The sequence below is a fragment of the Tachypleus tridentatus genome, chromosome 7, assembly GCF_004210375.1.
Source record: "Tachypleus tridentatus isolate NWPU-2018 chromosome 7, ASM421037v1, whole genome shotgun sequence".
In the NCBI taxonomy this organism is placed as follows: Eukaryota; Metazoa; Arthropoda; class Merostomata; order Xiphosura; family Limulidae; genus Tachypleus; species Tachypleus tridentatus.
The window spans coordinates 20,117,163-20,137,661 of record NC_134831.1 but is presented as its reverse complement, the minus strand read 5'-3'; the positions used below and the strand labels follow the sequence as shown (position 1 = coordinate 20,137,661).

Sequence of the window (20,499 nt, the reverse complement as noted above, 5' to 3'; positions counted from 1 at the left end):
AGTTTCATGCTTTTACATATCATCAAAACTGATCTGTAAAAACAAATTATTTAGGTGTTATTAAATAACCCTTCAAAACTAAGTGCAATAACTTTAAACTTACCTTTTTCATCATTTCTTCAATGGTAAGTTACATAGTTGTAGATGAAATTACTGACAATTTACAAGGCACAGGGTCTCAATTAAAAAGTTCCTTCCCATAGTTTGCTACTAATATTTAGCAAGACATCTATCCTACAAATGAATAAACAGTTTTATTTAAAAAGTTATGTACTGCACATTTAATAATCTTAATTTTACTATTTATAAAACTTCAAAATAATACTTTCCCTCACACACTTACAAAAATCACACTAATAAACAGACGTTTTTTACATTCTGCATGATATATCAGTTCAAAAGTAATTATCATGATGCTTTTAAAGGATTTTTCCACATGTGTAAACATTGTTACATCAAGTTTAACAACAAAATGAAAATCTTTAAAAGGCCAAACTTGCCATAAATTAAAGAAAGTGAAATTTTTGCATCAGAAACTTTAAAGTCTGCAATGTCTTAATTTGTTTTCCCAAAACATGCAATGGTGTAAAAATGTTATATCTTAAATACAAATTATTAAACCTAAAGGTTAAAATATTTCCTAAAATGTGTCATTTTTAAAATTATTAGAATGGTATCACTTACCAACTAGATACTCTGTTTCTCAACTTAATTTTAAATCAGTAAGGGTGTTTAAATTTTCAATCATCAAACATTCACCAAAATCCAGAGTTAAAGAATAGAAATAATAAAAATTCCATGCCTATCTAATAAATTATCTTTTTAAGGCCTGAAGCATAATTTGTCTTTAGAAAGTTGAAGAACAGTAGAAAAACAAAGGAAAGGCAGTGGTAAAAAAGCTAACTTCAGAGAGCTATACATGACTACACTCATGCATCTCTACCAGTATTTCCATGTGTTCCTACATATATCACAACTAAAAGTGTAAGCAAGTAAGACACAAAAATAGGTCAGGTCAAGAATAGATGTTTATAAATAGCATTAATAGAGGGGAAACAAATTATATCCACCAACTGAACAGTGAACAAGGAGTTTTTAAATATAATGTAGATATTCCAAATGCTTTTCACAATATGCAAGTTTTCCACTTATATTGCACACAAATCTTAAAATTTGTATTTGATATTCAAAACTCATAAAAGTCAGTTGTTCTTTTGAATAAAACTAAAATTACAATATTTATTCCTTTTATCAAAGTAACAGTTGTTTTTTCTCTCTCACACCCTTTTTCTTCAAATTCTAGTGTGAACTAAATGTGTTTTACAGAATGTTTCATTAAATTATCTAAAAAACAGTAATCCTTCATCAATTAATAAGTGTATAAACTTTAAACTATTAGCAAAATTTCTAACATTACCAACTAGAAATAAAAGTTGCATTGCAATTCCATTCTAACTATTTCAGATCAGATATAGAAAAATAAAGTACACAGAAATAATGTCACTTTTATTTTGTGAAAAAACAAATAACAGAATATCTTAAAGTTTGCTTCAAACATGAAGTCCATTCAGCATGGATTCTTCCTAATAGTTGTTAAAAATGTTTATATCCAGAATTTCATGTTAAATAAAAATTTTAAATTATTCTTGCAAAAAAAACCACAAAAAAAACATTGGTAAACATTATCAGTATATCTTTATTTCTTAAAATATGATTTATTTAATCAGTTGATCTAAAGCTATATTTTTCCAAAACAAAGCTCGAGTCTTTGAGGGGTGGAGGAAAATCAGTTGAATTTGTATTTTAATTGAGATACACTTGTAACACTGTAATATACAGATTCTTCTACATTCTCACTTAGTCAGCATGATAGAAAGTGAAACTTATAAACTTGCGTACAGCCTTCTAAGACATTCACCTATTGGGACATGTAATGCTTAGGTAAATATATAGACAGGACATAAAAAAAATCAAAATTTGTCTTTCATACATACTGGGATTAGTATTAATAGCCAACTGTACATTGTAAAAAGACAATATTTGATATTAAATGCACAAGTTCTATATATCTGAACTCTAGTTGCATCTTGGGAAATAAAACTACATTGTATAAGAATCTATCATTCCTATTTCTTTTACAGTACCAAGAAAAATATAATTTTCCTACACTGAAAATGTATTTCCGATAGGTACTTACATCCACTCCCAAGTTAGCTGTTCTCATTTATTGCTGCCCTCTATTTGCATAATTTTTTATTACATATACCACAAGCCCTCCACACCTCCCAACTGAAATCAAATGATTCCAACAGGTCTGACATACAAATCATCATGTGTCACTTCACCACCAACAGGAACACAGTATACTCACATGATGTGCAACTCCCTCTATACACCTCTAATGAGCTTTTACTTCAAAGTTTGGCAGACAATGGAATCACCAAAAATGAGCAGAAGATATACCTTTTGGAAATACATTTGCAGTATAGGAAAATTATAACTTCCAATATGGTACTTCCCTCTATTCAAAAGATTAGCTAGAATGCCACACTGATGAGAGAAGAACACATGTAACTCCTGAAAACATCCATATGATACCTTTGTAGATGAAGATTCAGATCTGAAGAGGGGAACTTCACCACTTCTGATATAGGTATACTCTTTACCCATTTGTGGAATGGGTAAGAGATAAAGATGGAAAAGGAGGGGAGCACATCCAGGTGAGAGAGAATGTGGTAAGAAGGAGATCCTAACTGGAGAAAGATATGGTAATTCAATCCCACAATTAAAAAAGTGGACAAATATAGGTGCATCCCATGGTGTAAAGTGGCTAAGGCAAGGTGGATCATACTAAGTTAACTATACCTAAAACCTCCAAGTGGAATACTGACATCCACACGAAGGTAGGATGAGGATCATACCATCTTCACCTCAAATCCCAGAACTTGTGAACTGAGAAACATTCTGATAGCTGGGTTGTTACACAGAATTAACTCTTGAGCTATTGAGCCAAGAATTTTACATCTGGTATGAAAAGAAAATCTGTCACATGCAATCAACTCCCACAACCATGAAACAGCTCAAGACCATCCAAAAGGCAATAACACCCACATAATAAGAAAGAACAAAAATGAGGCAAGAACAGAACTAAAACAATCCAACCTGCCCCTGCTATGACTCACAATATAGAATAAGGAAACAAAGAGAGTAAAATAGACAACCTGAAACCTGTGTTAAGATTCATTTTGATTGGATTACGTGAGGGGTACTGACATCCATGCAAAGGGTAATGCTCTAAACAGAATGGTTAGAGTCAACTTAGGTGGAAACCATCTAGCAGCTTGAAACTGGTAAGTGGTAAGGACTCTGGTACTCCACTAGAAAAAAGTGGGCTGAAAATGCATTGGAAAATTCATGGAACATCAACACCTGAGAGAGTGCAATGAGTGGTCATTAAAACATATTTTGAAAAGCAGACCACATTAATTTATTCAAATGAGGCATAGCAGGGATGGACAGATATACTATTCTACTTTACCAATGAAGTCTATGTATGGTACAGTCTGGGATGGGCCTATTTATGAAGGAAATATCATGAAGTTATTCATCTACAAACAATCTTGTAAAACACCCCATCTGAAAGATGAGTGTGTGAAGCCACAGAAAGGAAAGCACTGGTCAACATGCTGATTCAGAATTAAAAATTACCTGGTCAGACACTACTCACCACAGAGCAAGATCCATGTAATGAAGGTATGAAAAATAGCCACCTAGAAAAAAGAAAGGATTAAGAAAGACATATCAAGTGTCAGAGTTTTACCAAAGTCTTAATTACAGCAACAGGTGGTAAGTGAAAACCTGAGGAAGCCAAAACTGAATAAATAATGCAAGATGATTGGTTGTTTGGTTTAATGTTTTATGGTGCAAAGCAACTAAGCTATCTGCCACAAACATCTAGTAAAAAGTTAAATTAAAATAAAATTATTAAAATTCATAAAGAGAAATTAAGGTGAAACAAAACAAAGATTAATTTTTGAAATAAAATAATAAATAGCATTAAATCCAATTTTTACATCTAGTCTACAGCAGTAAGAGAAAAACTATGGTAATTCAAGATGTAAAGGACATTCTGTGGCATAATTGTAATTATCATTACTCACCAGGATGACTAACAAGTCAGTTCAAAAATCAGCATTAGTCACCTGAAGTTGGCCTTCCCAGTCCTGGTTTAGAGATATTTGATATTATGGTCATTTTCAGAAAGTAAAGTAATACAAGTTTTAAAAGACTTGTAGCAAAATTTTATTTACTATCACTTGACAGGATGACTAACTGGTAGTTCAAACAGCAGTGTTAGTCACCTGAATTTGGCCTTTCCAGTCCTGGTTTCGAGTTATTTGACGTTACGGCCATTTTCTCCATGGATCCTGCCCTGGGTCGAATGGGCTGGTTTTTGTAGTTGGAAGAGGATTCCAGCGACTGAGGATGTAAATGAATTATCATTTTGCATCTTGGGGCAGAAGAACAATATGTACCCAAGGAAATGCCCATATCCCAAACCAATGGAACTGGATCTTGGGGTTTGCTAGAATGAATGTTAGGAACATAGATGAGTGTTGATATTGATTCATCAACTTTTTAAACTATGGAGGTTGAAAGAGTTTTCATATGGTTTGAGAATGATTCTTTTGGAGGCACAGAGAGAACTGTCTGCACTCCCACTGTAGTAGTGGAATGAAGTGCAGCAGCATACATCCGAGATTAAGTGGTGAACACCAACTTTCGAGCCTCAGGGTAAGCAATGTTTTGAATCATTTTCAATGCTGCACCTCTTTTTTTTCCAGGGCAAGAATGAAAGTAGGACTTGTCAGAGCCATTGCAACTAATGTAATGAAGGTCTGTTTCACACTTATAGGCATCGTGGTCCTTGCCACCACAATGAGCACATGTCAAAGGACCATGACAAGACATCTTAGAATGACTGACCCGCTGACACTGGAAACATCCAAGAGGGTTTGGAATGCATGGCCATACCCTGCAGTTAAGATAAACTGCCTTGGTGGTGACAGGTGTACATGATGATGTAAATGTCAGAATGAGGACATTGGTTGGCATCATAATTCATTTTTTGCAGTGGAGATATGCCTCACTGCAGAAACTCCTTGGGTGAAGAAACCAGTGAGAATCTATGACTCGGGGATGTTCTTCAAATCCCTCTCAACAATAACTCCTCATGATGAATTCAAAGTTGCATGAGGTGTAACCTCAATAAGTATATCCCCAATTGCCTTTGAATACAAGAGGAATTCACTGTATTGAGATGTGGATGTTTCCACCAATATATTACAAGAGCAAAGCTTTTTGACTGACTTTGGAGAGCTAGCAAGCCCCTCTAATCCCTCTGAATAAAAAAAAAAGGGAGACATTTGCCCTAAAGGTTTCTCTGAAAGAAAATATAGTATAAGAAAATGAGGTACAGGTGATACAGACGTCGAAGATTGCTGCTCAGAATCTTCATGACATGATCATTTACCTGTGGACTGTTTTTTCACTATTTTATTTACGTTTTATTTGGAGAATCCATAATAAAAAAGAACTATTCTGTGCCCACTGATCCCACCCACCATGGAATCCTATGAGGAGACACACTACAATGCCAAACAAGAACACCTCAGCAATGCTAGTGTTTCATGAGCACTGTACCCAAACACCAGCATCAGATGCAATGTTCACAACACCTGTTGAGAACATCTAACACTGGTACTTGGTTGATCCTAGCCCAAGTGGACCAGCCAATTGACAGAAATTCAAGGCCAAAGTAATGTGTTAGGGTTGGACCCCTCAACCACCAGGATTCTATACTCCCCTTCATGGGTCACCAAGCAAAGCAAACATAGGGGCAGATGTTTAGATCCCAGAGGAGGTAAATGAAAAAAACAGAACCTTCCCTGGGAAGTCCCCTAATCACATACAGGAAGTAGAAGATAAATGTATTAGGGTTGGTCCACATGCCCAAATGTAGAACATCCACCAAAGGCCAACAAAAATAAGAAGCAATGGAAAAGGTAAGGTGTTGAATTTGATAAGAAGTTACACAGAACAAAGTACTGTAGAAAGGATATAAGGAAGAATAAGTAAACTGTATCAACTGACAAACCTAACTAATGCAGGTTAAAGGGGAGATATCTTTGGATAAATAAATGAGAACCATAGAGTGAAGCTTGTGGATAATATAACAATGAAGGCATGAACAGGACATAGAAGTCTATCCAAATCAGGATGGGGTAGAACTGAGAAATAGAGGGAAGGAAAATAGGCAAAAAGGAGGAGTCATCCAAGGTTTTGGAAAAGAGAAACTGATCTAGGTAAAGTAGAAGATAGGCATGCTGGTAAAATGTGTGTATAATGTCAATGGCAAACAAGTCCCACTGCTGATGCCCAAAGAAGGAAATATGCCCTACGGACAGCTGAAACAAAAACAAAAAAAAAAACACAAGGAAATAAGTCTGAATGGAGGACCACATTAATATCCCAATCTGATAAAACAGGTTGTAAGTAGGTCAATTAATCCAAAATGAATTAATTAACATGGTAAGGATAGGCAAGAAAAAAATCTTGGGTAACAGGAAAGAATAAAAGTTGTAGAATAAAACTGCACAATAGCCTAAAACTGAGGAGACTGAAGACCCCGAGTCAAAACACCATGAGAAATTTGGAGACACTAACAACAGTTGGATAAGCAGCAGAAAATCCCCGAGCCTGGGCCCATGTGCAAAAGACCTTTCAGTTTTGCCAATAAACATCCAAGGACAGAGGGAAAGAGTCAAATTAAAAGCTACACAATAAGAGACATCAGATCTTTTTGCCAAGAACCAGATAAAAGCTAGGTGTTAAGATGGATGACATGAAGTATAAGATGCAGAACCAGCAAATTGGGATTGTAAAAGAAGGTTGGGCAATAAAGGAATGATACAGGAGAGAAAAATTGTAATCAGAATCAACAAGAAAGCCAAGGTTGAGTCGGGGGCACTCATCAGAAGGACCTGGTACAGAGTGGCCTGGATAAGGGAAACTACCTGATGAAGTAATCATATAGGAGAATAAACATATAGGAATATACATGACCAATCTTGACTGAAGGCATCTATAGTTAAAGCTTGAGGATGGTGTACCGGGGACAAGGAGAGGGGTAACTGGCAATTTAGAACAGTGGAAAATGCACTAATGTGAAGAAAATCCCAGAAATTATGAACCCAAAGGAAAACAAGTGAATAAAGGGACCACTTCATAGAGTAAATCTTCTTAGGGTGGGAAAGACAATTTGCCATGAGGCTGAAAGTACCTGAAATGTGTTGCATGTGGGTTCAATATAGGAGATCTGCTGTATAAAATCAGAGGTATCTTTATCAGGTGCAGCCTTGGTAATTGACATAAGCCATCACTTTAATTGTCAGAATGGTTCATTTCCAGACAACGTCTGTTAATAGGAAGAAAGTGATCAGAAGCCTTATGAATGGCTAGGAGCTCTAAACAGTGATGTATAAAGGCTGTCTGTTGATAGGCAAATGACCTGAAGCCTCCTGATAATTGACTTATACACCCTAATCCTGATAAGATTAATTCATAAACAGGCATAATATAGAGGAAGAGGAAGTGGGACACCTTCTGATGTGCAAGTCTTGTCCAACCACCAAAGGAGACTGTCTACAAGGGAAGAAGTAACTGTCATTGAAGCATTCAAAGGATCTCAAGTAAGCTGTTATTGATCATGTAGAGTTCACTGAAGGGAGCACATCTGCACAACTGATAAAGGTTAGCAGTGTCATAGAAGGCCACAAACCCCCAAAGCAACAGAGCCTCACATGCAAAAAAGTGAGGGAGCAGACAGGGCATGGCAAATTGACAATTCTGTACAGCTGAGTCAAAAAAAAAAAAAAAAAGAACATTGAAGAAGACAGCCAAAAGCACAATATATTAGGAAATACACAAGAAGGACTTCTCCAATTTCATTACCAAGCCTACCCAAGCAGCTTTAGGAAGGAGCTGATGAGTATAAATGGTCAACTCTGTTTGGAATAGGCCAGAAGTAGTCACCCATCCATATAAAAATGGAAATGCAGCTTCTGGGCATGAAGATGATGAGCACAAGTTCTCACCAACCAAGAGAAAACATAAGGAGCAGAAACCAGCCTGAAGGGTATGGTAAAACATTAGTACACCACCCCTTAAAGGATGAGCCAAAAATAAGTAAAAGATCATTCTGAAATGGGACTATACAGATAAGCATCAGAGACATCTATCTTGGTCATCCATAGACCCAAAGAAATTGCCCACTGAAGAGTAAAGTAGAACTCCATAGTGAAATGTGGGAGGTGAAGAAATTGACTGAGGCATGACAGATCATTAACATGCCTCCAGTCTCCTGTCTTTTGGAGAAAAAAAACAGTAGTAAAATTCCTGTGTATGATGTATAACAGGTTTAGTAGCCTGAAGAGTGAGAAGGTCTTCTACAGTCTCTGATAAATGCTGACAAATTATGGAATCCCAAAGAGAAGGGAAGGAAACAGGTGCCTGGAACAAGAAATGGAATTTCGAGGACTTATGGCAAAACCTGAAAAATATAAACATCAATAATGAAAAAATGTCTCCAATGAATGAAGGTCACAAGTCAAGTTCCTACTAAGCCCAAATCTAGGGGAACTATTGGAAGTGTGTCATGTTGCTGAGAAAAATGATAAGCTATGGCAACACAAGGAGAGGGGCAGGGTAAGGGTTGAGAAAAAGAAAGACAAGAAAACAAAACTGGCACTATACTAAGTTCCAACTAAGATGGTTACCAGATGAGAAAGGCCAGAATAGCACTGCACTGATGCCACCTGAAAGTCCAAGAGCTCTAGGACCATATCAAAGATTAAATGTTTTAGAAATAAAGCCATACATAAATTCCAGTGACAAGAAGCAGATAAATGAGTTTATAAAAAACAGCATCCTGACCTAAAAGGTTTATACAATATAAACCACACCTGTAAAGCCAGAGCCAAAGACGACAAATGAGCCAATATGGAGACAAGGAGGGAGAGGATGTCCCCAGAAAATCCTCAATGTTTCTTTGAATAACCTCATACAGGAAAAGGACTGTAAAAAGGTACCACAAAAAAGTTGTGAGTGTAAGATGGATATGGAAAAACTAAGCATGAATGAGACTAATGAGAGATTTTGGATCCACACTCTATGACGAGGAGAGCAGACTGATCCAAAGCTCATAGGTGATGAGACATATCAACACTATTATCTAACTGAGAAGCAAATTTTTCAACATGAACCTGAATGTTAAAAGATGGATGGGGGGGGGCCAAAAGGTTTAGAAAGTACATACATGAAGTAATGAAAGACCCAGGTCATAGGATATAGGAACAAAGGAAAAAGGCAAAAAAAATCCTCAGGAAAGATATAGGAAAGCACAGCAAATTCAGAAGGTAGAAACAGGTGACCACAGTACTTGTCAGCCTGACCAGAGTCACAAGTTCAGAATGAAGTGCACAATGTCTGGAAATAGAGGCTGACCGATATAACATTCATTCTATGGGCAAAAAATGTAGACAAATCTCCCAGTGGGTTGCCAGTACCTAAAGCCCATGGTAGAAAGCCTGTCGACTGTGAGACACCCAAAGTGGTGACATTAACTTCAGATAAGGAAGTTATAATTATGAGTGATTCCCTGAAAAGGTATGTGGATAAAATAGTCTGTGGAGTAAACAGTGAAAAAAGAATCAGATTATGCTACCCACAGTTGCAGGTGAAGGATATAACTGACAGAGCAGGAGATTTAATAAAGGGGGATAGAAGAGATGCAGTTTTTGTGGTGTATGTATGGGGCTAATGATGTAGGAAAAGGAGGAGCTAATTAATAAGTACAAAGGGTTGATAAAGACATTTAGAGAAAAAGGTCATAACTTAATTTTATCAGGAATACCACCCATAGTTAATCATGCAAATGAAGTTATAAATAGGTCACTGGGCTAAATTTCAGGGTTAGGTCAGAATGTGAGAATCAGTAGAGAGAATTGTTAGACTTGTGGGATCAATTCAGTAAAGAAGAGGCTCTCTGAAATAGATGGCTTACAATTAAATAGAGGTAGGAGTTGGTTTGTGTGTTAAGGCTATGAAACTCAACTGTAAGGTAAGTTTAAAACTAGGACTAGACAGTGATGAGATAAAGGAAAAACTATATGCAAAAAGAATCGGAGGCAGAGAAAAGTTTGCCACGGTAAACAAATACAGAAGTAGTTATAAGTATACAATAGTAACAATTAAGCCTAATGTTAGAAGTATAAGAAATAAAACAAATGACTTTAGAGCATATGTAGGAATGCAGGATTTTAATGTAATGGGAATGACAAAAACATGGTTAAACAAAGATGATTTTGATGACAGAAGTTTCTTTGAAAAAGAGGGTTACAGGCTATTTAATAGGGACAGAGTATTAAAGATTGGAGGAGTGGCTTTATATGTAAAATGCAAGTTAAATCCTGTCCAACTTGAGAATATTAAAAAAATAGCAAGAAGACTGATTTATATTCAAAGAAAATCATCATAAATTTGAGAATTTTAAATTCACTGGTATGACAGAAGATTCAGAAAATTATAAAATATTAAGAGTGAAATAGCAAATTAGGACATCAAAAAAAATGTATGAGAAAAGATTTATAAAAATGTAAAACTTAACAATAAGTATTTCTTTCAATACTGTAAAGGTAGATAAAATGTTGGGATAGGAATTGGACAATTGAGGGATGATAAAGAAAGGCTGGTATTTGATGATTATGAGATGACTGGTTTGTTAAATTTTACTTTTCCTTTAGATTTTACTAATAAAGATGTAAGGGGTTGAACATTGATAGTTGAAAATAAGATTACTTCATTAATTCTGAGTTGGTTAAGGAAGCTGAGAAGTTTAAAAAATGGCAAGGCTCCTGGGCCAGATAATACTTCCCCACAGTTTTGAATTGGGTTAAAGATTGGATAGTTCAAAATCATAGTCCCTACCATTTACGTTTCCACTATGCTTTCTCACAGCATTTTTGAAAATGTTCTATTATAGAAATAAATTTTACCTGCAACAGCTAGCTTTGCCTTTATGCAAAATATGCAATATATCTTACGTTTTTCTTCAGTATAACATAACCAGAATAATTCTTAAATCCACAAAGTCTTAAGCTATGAAGCATGTTTTTTTGCCAGTAATGATAAACTATATGAATGAACAGGAAAGTATGCTGCACAGTTACTGATAAGTCATCTTCAACAAATATTCAACTCATAATACTTTCAACAAAGTCTATATCTGTTGTTGTTGTAGGTAATGCATTATTAATGCTAGATGGTACAAAAAATTTCTAAATTTTTCAGATGCTTCATTTTTTCATCAAATCAAAACCCTTATTAATGATTCTTCAGCATTTGATAGGTTTTGAATGACCCACATGCAAAACAAATTTGTTCCAAGTTTGAATACATTTTTACCATACACTTTCTCAATAAAGTTCAGTCTGTTTTTTTAAATAACTTACACTGAATGATGTTGCCAACATGTTGTTGCTATATACAAATAAAAAGTGTATGTGTGTGTGTTGTTTTTTCAATCTAACAGGCCTTCTTACCCATTATCGTGGTTAAAACTTGCATGTAGACAACACGGCGTACTAATACACTGATAAATAAGATAATAATGCTTTTGTTCTCTTACTTTTCTGTTTTAAAGGGAAGGACAGAGTTTTTGTTACACTCTCAATCTGGAGCTCCAACACAGCTGTGTAAAATAACAGTAGATGGTGATTCTCAACATATAATGAAAGCAAATAAGTACCTTGATAACTGTAAAAAAAAATCTCAGCAATACTCCACAATGTGCTTGGAAGGTATGCTGTACAATTATGGCCTATTTGTCAAAAATATTCTATAATTGGTTCATACATGACAGTAAAAAATCATGATGTTCAACATGACATAAAGGTTCATCCTAAAAAGGTTCTGTTGTATTAGATCTGGTAACTATGTTGGTTGAGAAAAATGATTATAAAGCCATCAACACAGTTTTTAAGCACAATATATTATGATATTGTTTTTCAGGGTTAACATACAGTATTGTCAGATGGACATAATCAAAATCATTATTCAAGCACACCATGAATATTATTTAACTTTCTGAAAGAAACAAAAGACCCAACTATAAATACAAGATATTTCCACACAAACCATTACAACACATCCAGTAAAATTCACATCTCTACATACATTTCTGTATCATCATCAGTACAGCAAATGTTGAAATGCAATTCATCACATCACTCACACGCTGTCATAAATTCCAGTCACTCTGTACAATGCATATCCTCTAGGTACCACAATGCTTTTTCATTTGCATCTGAAATAAACATCTTTCCAGGGCAGTTATTAATTAAAATAAGACATTGACTACAACATGTTTCATGTGGTAAGGTCATATGGAGATTAAATTTCTGACTATTATTGAATGAATCAGTCAACAGGATCACTGAGAACTGTGGCATTTTCTGGGTCTGTCCAAATGACTTTGCTTTCAGTCAGACATCAGAAACTGAGGGCCGAAGATTTTGCCTTGTAGTATATGTATTCCTTATTGAATTGTCATTGTTGACAAACTCAAATGACATGCATATTTTCACTGCTTTTTGGAAAAAAACAGTGATAATTACCAACCTGCTCAAATGGTACTATTATGCACTTTTAAAAGTATAAGAGATTCTTTCACCTGCTGTCTTGTGAACTAACCATAACATGACTAAATCTTTGTATTTAGAAGGCTGATGGAATCACTTGGCAATTCATTTTACATAAACAAATCAATTTAATGTCCTACATATGAAGAAAAAATTCTAATAACATAACTAATCAGCATAGTTTCATAATGATAAAAAAACTTGAATACTTTTATTGTTAAAGCCAACACCATATATATTTTTTTTATGCAGACAAGTTTGATAGTGAATGAAGTGTATGTTAGCATGATGTAGCACTGTAAATTTTACACATTTTGTTTTGGGGAAGCATTTTAATAATTATTTCTTTCAACCTCATTTGTTGAATTTCTTAATAAAAACAACAGAAAAATCACAAGGTTTATATTGTTGAGATTTACTTAATTGCAAGAAATTTTGGATTATTTTCAAACCTTGATAACCTCTTTTAATTTAAGGAAAAAATGTCTTAACTTCAATGGAATTTCTATTGCACACAAAAGGTTACTTCCTTCTGTGATTAACAGATATTCATGAAGTTAATAGTTTGTCTTTCATCCATACATATTAAAATTTGTCTCCTACCAAGTGTTTGAGCCAGTTTTGAATTTATCATTACTATAGCATATATTTTGTTTGTGTACCTTACATAATTTACTTCTAAATCTTAAGTACTGTTACAAAGGTACAAAGATACTTATATTAAGGAACATATTGTTCATCCAACTAAACTGCAACTTAATGAAAAACAATTACATTTTCAGGTATCTTTCACCATTATAAGTGAATTTACAATATCCTGTAGCTTTATAAATATCTAATTAGAAAGCAGTTATGAAAAAATAAGTTATTTATCATTGCATACTATAAACTATGGAACCAATATATGTTTATAACTCGATGCTTTGAACACAGCAATCTCTTAAACACTTTTTAGACAACAATGAAAAACAAAAACCATTTGTCATACAACATTTTTTTTCATATTGGATGATACATCACAAGCTATATAAAAGACCCATTGTATCTCAATAGATCTTTTAAGACTGTTGACCTACTAAAAGAAATCCATTTGCAACATTGGCTTTAAACACATGTAAGAAAAGTAATTATTTGAAATCTGGACTATTCCAAATAAATGTTTTTCTTATTTTGATATTACAGATATTCAAGAGCAAAGATTCATAAAGCTGCAGTATTTGGGCAAGACAACACTGGTGAGTTAAAAATAACATCTGGAATTAAAACACATTTGTTATTCTGTCTTTCACAAAAGTGCAACAAAATACTTTGATTTTAATTTCTTACAATAATACTTAAGTGTCTAATTTGAGTTTTCAGTTTAATGCATTTCATTAAACCTCAGAAATACTGAAAAAGGCAAATGACTTCTCACTCACTTATAATCCCCAAATGTTTTATCCTCACTAAATTACTGAAATATGCATGAAAATTACCAATTTAAGTCAGTAATACAAACTATGATCAGATCAATGACACAACAAAGGGGTAACCTACCTGCCATAAAAGATATATTAAAAACTGAAATGTGCTTGCCTTTTGCTAAATGCAGTACTTTTCATCATTTGCTTTACAGAACATTATCTTCATGTTAAAAAGTGGTACATCTTACATATTCATTGGATGTATACTTCAAATTTATATATGAATCCTCAGTTCTAATGAATAATAATAATTCATAACTATCAATTTAACTTATAGGTATGAGATAAAAGAACCTCATTCCAGATTGGAACTAAACTTGAACTTATTGCTATTACACCAGTAACAATTTTCCATATACACACATTGAACTAACCGTTTCCCTGAGCGACAAGCACTAAACAGAGATAAAAACGAATGATTCACCGAATGAAACATTTTTCTTTATAACACAGTTAACATTATCCCATCTCTACCTAGAAGTAGCATTACAGCAAGGAAGAACACGAGCCTCCACTGATCGATAAAGTTTTATTTCATTCTTTGTTATTCAGTGCTTGGAGTAAAATAGTCTGCTCAGTCAAAAAATGTCTCTTACCTCGAGGTGAAAATAATAATAAAAATAATTATACTCTTGATAAATAAGTATGGTTAAATATGGCAAGCAAAATCTCTCGATTTTTGTTGTTTTTCTCTTTCGAGAAAAAAAATAAACACTGAAATCCAGAATTTTATTAGACAGCTTCAATAAATAGATTAGGGATAAAAATACACCAAAATACAAACTTTTTTCCTGCGTGGACGACGTAAGCCTATAAACTGTGAAGTCAAACGGCTAAGGTGGGCAAGACACACGCGCATAGAAAAAACAACAAAAAACTACAGTTCAAATTCATTAATTTTCTTCTAAACTTCTTTGCATTTGAATCAAATTTATATATGTATAATACGTTTAAGTTGATGCATCTTAAAACCACGAGGTTGACGCTAGCAGAATAAAACGATAACGACTCCTTCCTTAGTAAAACCGTTTAAGTTTCTAAGCCCAAAAAACGTATCACAGAGATAACACAGCTTGCGAGTTCACTAATCAATAACACTGTACACAACGTGTTTATACAGACGTACAAGCAACGTGTAAAGGATGGACAGAAAATCGCGTACAACGACATTACACATTTGTCTTTCGAGTCGGAAAATGAATGATGTATTTATCAATACTGATTGTAAACAACAAGAATTACATGACACAAATTACTTGAGTAAAAACTAACATAAGAATAATCGTTTATGGATAATATACGTATTTCAGCAAACTACACAAAACTATTTCCTCGAGTTCAACATCGACTTTTCTTTATATACGTTCAAGAGTAACAACTACTGGGCCAGAATGCAGCATTGATTAGCTCCATTTCTGAAATGGCTTGATATTTTCCTGCTAGTCATGTCTGGGCATTCATGTTAAATAGACAACCTCCTTCCAATATACCAAGCATAAAAAACAAGCTACGAAAAAACTACAATATATAAAATTAGGAGATAAATTAATTTTTTGTATCTAAACATTTCAGTTCGTTTCTCTTTGTTTTTTAAATATCAAATAAGAGCAAAATAGTCTTTCTGCCCACATCAATTCAATGATGTTACTAAACGTTACCACAGTCAATAAAATACACCATGCACTTGAAGATCGTGTGTACCTCCCACAACAGAACGAAAACCTCCTACCATTTTTTTAAAAAATCGGACATTGAGCATTGCAATCTTTCTTTAAATGGAATGATGTATCAGTTATTAAATATCTCTGTCCAACGCTTGATATGCATATATGTATATATACGTGCGCGCGTGTGTGTACAATAATACGAGCATTTGTCACATACTTAGGTTCAATGTACACAATTTTAATTGGTATAACAGTAAATACTAGTTATTTTGTCCATATAAGACCTCAACGAACTTAAGTTACAACCATTATAACCGAATAAACCTTTGGTGTTGTGTTTTTACTATTCTCTTTATACAAAGTTTATACGTATGTAACGTTATCACATAGTAACCCTCTTCGTAAATTTGTGTATAAAGATCTTGCACACGCGCGCGCACTCTACATACACATATTGGCCAAGAACGCCGATTCCACGCGCCCGCCATTACCGAGTACAGTGATACGGAACCATATATTTACACTAAAAGAAAACATGTTATACACAGAAAATAATACAAACTATATTCACACGTTAACGATATAACAGCAGCACATTATAAAATAATATGCTAATACCAAATAACAGAAGTTGCCCTGCTGTTTAGCCAAGTATTTTCTGATATTTTGTTTTTATTTATTTTTCAGAAACATTTGAAAAATAAACGCACGCGAAAATGGCATTAGCGTTTATCAAGCAACAAAGTGAATAAACATTTCCTTACTGTCATCGCTTTTTTGAAAATGAGTGACCCTCGACATACGTATTTCTCTGGTTTATAAGCACCGACTTGACCTTACATACAAGCACCCACTAAATGTTTCACACTTGTACTGTATCTGTCTGCGAGTTTAAATTCACGAACCATATCGATAAGACAATATAAACATTTTGGTACCAAGTTAAATAACGATTACGGTGACAAAATAATCTGGTGTGTTCTTACGTGATATAATTCATCTCGGACAAGTCTCCGATTTATTATGTTTCGTATTACGATCTCAATTAGCTGGAAATTTAAACTTAGAAGTTAATTTAATGTCGACATGTGCCAAATTTATGATATTTGCCGAAAGATTGATACACACAATTTTCTACCTTTAACACAAATATATTTTAATATACAAACAATGATACAATTTATAATAACGGGTATTATAAATATTGGTTTATATACAAGAGTTTTACAAACTCACAAATAATACTGCACAAATAATAATCTCGTCTGGAACTGAATAGTTTATCCATGGTTCACGAACTGTGAAGTAACTCTACGTTAATACACACATTACACTTGGCGGGAATGCTAGCTAACTATTATTGTCTAGTCTTAAGCAAATTTCTCACAGTGGAAGTTACATAATGTCTTCTTAGAAATAGTAACATTCCAAGACGTTGAACGATTGGCAATGTTCGAAATATATAAATGTTCCTGGTCAAGTATCTGTAGTTTACTTATTAATAAGCGTTCAGCACAATTATAGCTTCCGAGATTTACAGTATACAGAGTGTAGCAACCCAACAATATTATAAACTCTCTCAGCGTGTTAGGATTTAAACTTTTCAATTGAGGTTCTACATAGTTCAGTTGGCCCAATAATACTGGTATTTACACACACACACATATATATATATATGATTCTGATGTTCGAGAATCTTTTACAAATTTAGAGAACATGCGGGAATTTTGCAATACACATTTAACGATACATGTATTTCTGAGTATATATTTGACTAAAAGAAATAGCGATAATAAAATAAAGATATAATAGAAAATCCGTGACAGTGTATGTGTGTTTTGAATCCCGTTTTTAGCTGTTTATACTTTAAAATCTACAGGATACTTATTTTACATACATATACACATTTGAACTTGCTATCATATGTGATGATACTTGCTAAAAATCTCACATATACTAAAGTGAATTCTCGTTCGTTATTTTACTGATACTTTAAAGAAACAATGAACCAAGTTTTAATCTAATTTTATGATTCTGTTCGAAAGGCATTAACGTTACTAAAGTTCTCGCAACATCCACATAATGCACGGATTAGAATCTAACCTTATATTACGAATTTATTGAAACCTTAATATTTTTGAAACAATGAAATACAATGATCACGCTCTTTACTGGTGTTTAAACAATTAACATTACCTTTAAACTTGGATGCACTGTGATGTATTAAAACAGAAATTTAATATCATTATTGGGTGAATGGCATTTTCCGTAAACTTAGCAGTAACAACCCCTTAGCAATTTCTTATTATAATGGACCTTGCAATGTATACGTCCAACACTCGGATCTCGGAAACTACCGCACCGATCATCACTAGTAATAACTTGGTAATATTTTTATGATTTGAAAGTATTTTTATAGTTGACCAATAAACAAAACGAATGAAATTATGGTTAAAGAGATTCTGTTATTATGTAATAATTGTTTATTTTCAATAAAACTACAAACATCAGAAATATTTTTAAGTATATATAATTGTAACGTCGTTTTCCGTAATGACCTGAAACCCACTTGAAGTAAAAATATATCCCAGGGCGGCTGATATGGGTATTAACACTTCTACTAATAAAAGCAGTGAACAACGTTTCGACCTTCTTAGGTCATTTTCATGTTAACTTGTAGACAGTTGTTTTTTTTTAAACTTATTTTCATTTCGGCTTGTTTTTAGGTTAAAACAAACTAATATGATTAGCCAAAGGTTCAAGATTTGCTACTTGTTTTCAACGCAGTCTTTCATTTTGATTTCGTTACTCTATCAGTATTAATTATAACTGTAATTTTTAAAATTCAAAACAAAGCACATTAAAATTAACAAATTAAACAAAATACACATTACTTTATGTGGTTGTATACCTTGAGCCACACATAAAAGCACGACAGTCACAGTAAACTTGGTGTACTGATATGGTTTAATGTTGTGTTAATTAGTGCCTCTACCATATTGGGGCCCCCGCTAGTACAGCGGTATGTTTTCGGATTTACAACGCTAAAATCAGGGGTTCGATTCCAGTCGGTTGGCTCAAAAGATAGCCTGATGTGGCTTTGCTATAAGAAAACACACACATTGCTATATTGGGGCAGGAATTCTAACACCAAGAGGTAAGTTCCACCTTAATTACCCCCAAATTGTAATACATTATTTTTTTTTTAATCTTTTTCTTATTCTTATTTTATCTTGGGAGAACAGTTAGCTTCCCACAACTGTTAGCAGGCAGTGAAGAATGATATAAATGTGGAACGTTATGGGCTTGAGCACTCACATCAGGTGAGACAAGTGAATTGGGGGTTAAGTCTGATAAGGTGTATCCCCACCGCAATGTGGGTCCTACTTCCTCGGTCACCAAAAAAACCTAAGATACACTTTAAAATCCCACATTGTAGCTTGTACCCTAGGATCTTTTTTAAAAAAACAAATGCAGCGTATTCTATTTAATTGTTATGTGTTTTGGCTTTTAAAAAGTTATGATTGTAATATAATAAATCAGAGGTTGGGATTTGCTGTTTTTAACGCAATCCTTCCTCATGATTTTATTTACTAATTTAACTTCATTCAAATCTATTTATTCAATCCCACTATATATATATATATATATATTTTTACATAATTTTGCCATCTTCTCCCCCTCTGTAATATATCCTGGGAATGCTCTGGTGAAATAAATTATTTTTTCATTACCTCCTAAGCATATGTACACGAGTTCGTTGAAGCAGTTCAAGCTATGTTCATTATTTCATTATGTTTTAGATGGTTATAATAGGGTAGTCATCTTGTAGATTTGATTATTATAAGAACATTGTAAATGGGCAAGTTTCATAGGACAGTTACAGAAAAAAGTACCAAACATTCCCATAAATTAATCATGATAATGTCTTATCTATGAAACTATGCACCTACCAACAAAACGTAAATGTTCAACTCCGAATCAAAAACTAAATAAATTCAGTTTATGACGACAATCTTTGGAATAAACTTCATTAAAACTATAAAAATCGTTACGATGAGTTGGCGAATAAGTATCTCCTAATCGTACCAGCACGCCAAGAAGTCAGCGGATCAATACGCTCACATAGTAACATTAACAGAATCTAATCACGTTTTCTAATTAACAGGCACTGAAGGTGAAATTCAGTTAATCATTTCAAGATTTGCTGTTGATGATCGAAAAAATAACGTAAATTTTACAAGAAACTGAAACCTCTCCACAATATAATGCAAAAAATGTAAGCATATCAAAATTGATTTCACTATGTGTATTCGATATAAAATATGTCTCACCGTTATAATGGTGGCAGAACTTGGTTACTTCCCCGACTTGCCTGAGGTATCAAAAAATATACCGACACAGTTTACAGGTTCTCCACTTAAAAAAGCAATATTTTACAGTGACTTCGTCAGTCATGGCTCTGCACCAGAGAATCAAACGAGCTGGCCGTTAGAAAAAATTTCGTCCAAAACTGAAACGTTAAAAACACATTTTTGTACAATTATAAGGCGACATCTGGCGGACAATAATTTGTACTTTATAAAGCTATTAACTGGCACAGCAGAAATA

The 20,499-nt window shown here is 33.8% G+C and overlaps 1 protein-coding gene across 10 annotated transcripts in view; it reads right to left on the bottom strand.

Moving 5' to 3' along the window:
* LOC143255253 (uncharacterized) overlaps window positions 1-20,499 on the bottom strand; it is a 108,587-nt gene that overhangs the window by 66,616 nt on the left and 21,472 nt on the right. For 3 of the 10 annotated variants that reach the window (XM_076510634.1, XM_076510640.1, XM_076510636.1), the window contains exon 2: window positions 104-234. The gene's annotated coding sequence lies outside the window, so the exon portion shown is untranslated. Of the gene's footprint in view, window positions 1-103; window positions 235-684; window positions 987-15,005; window positions 15,325-20,222; window positions 20,402-20,499 lie in introns of those variants that run through there. The other 7 variants (XM_076510631.1, XM_076510639.1, XM_076510641.1 and 4 more) reach the window with 5 other exon arrangements.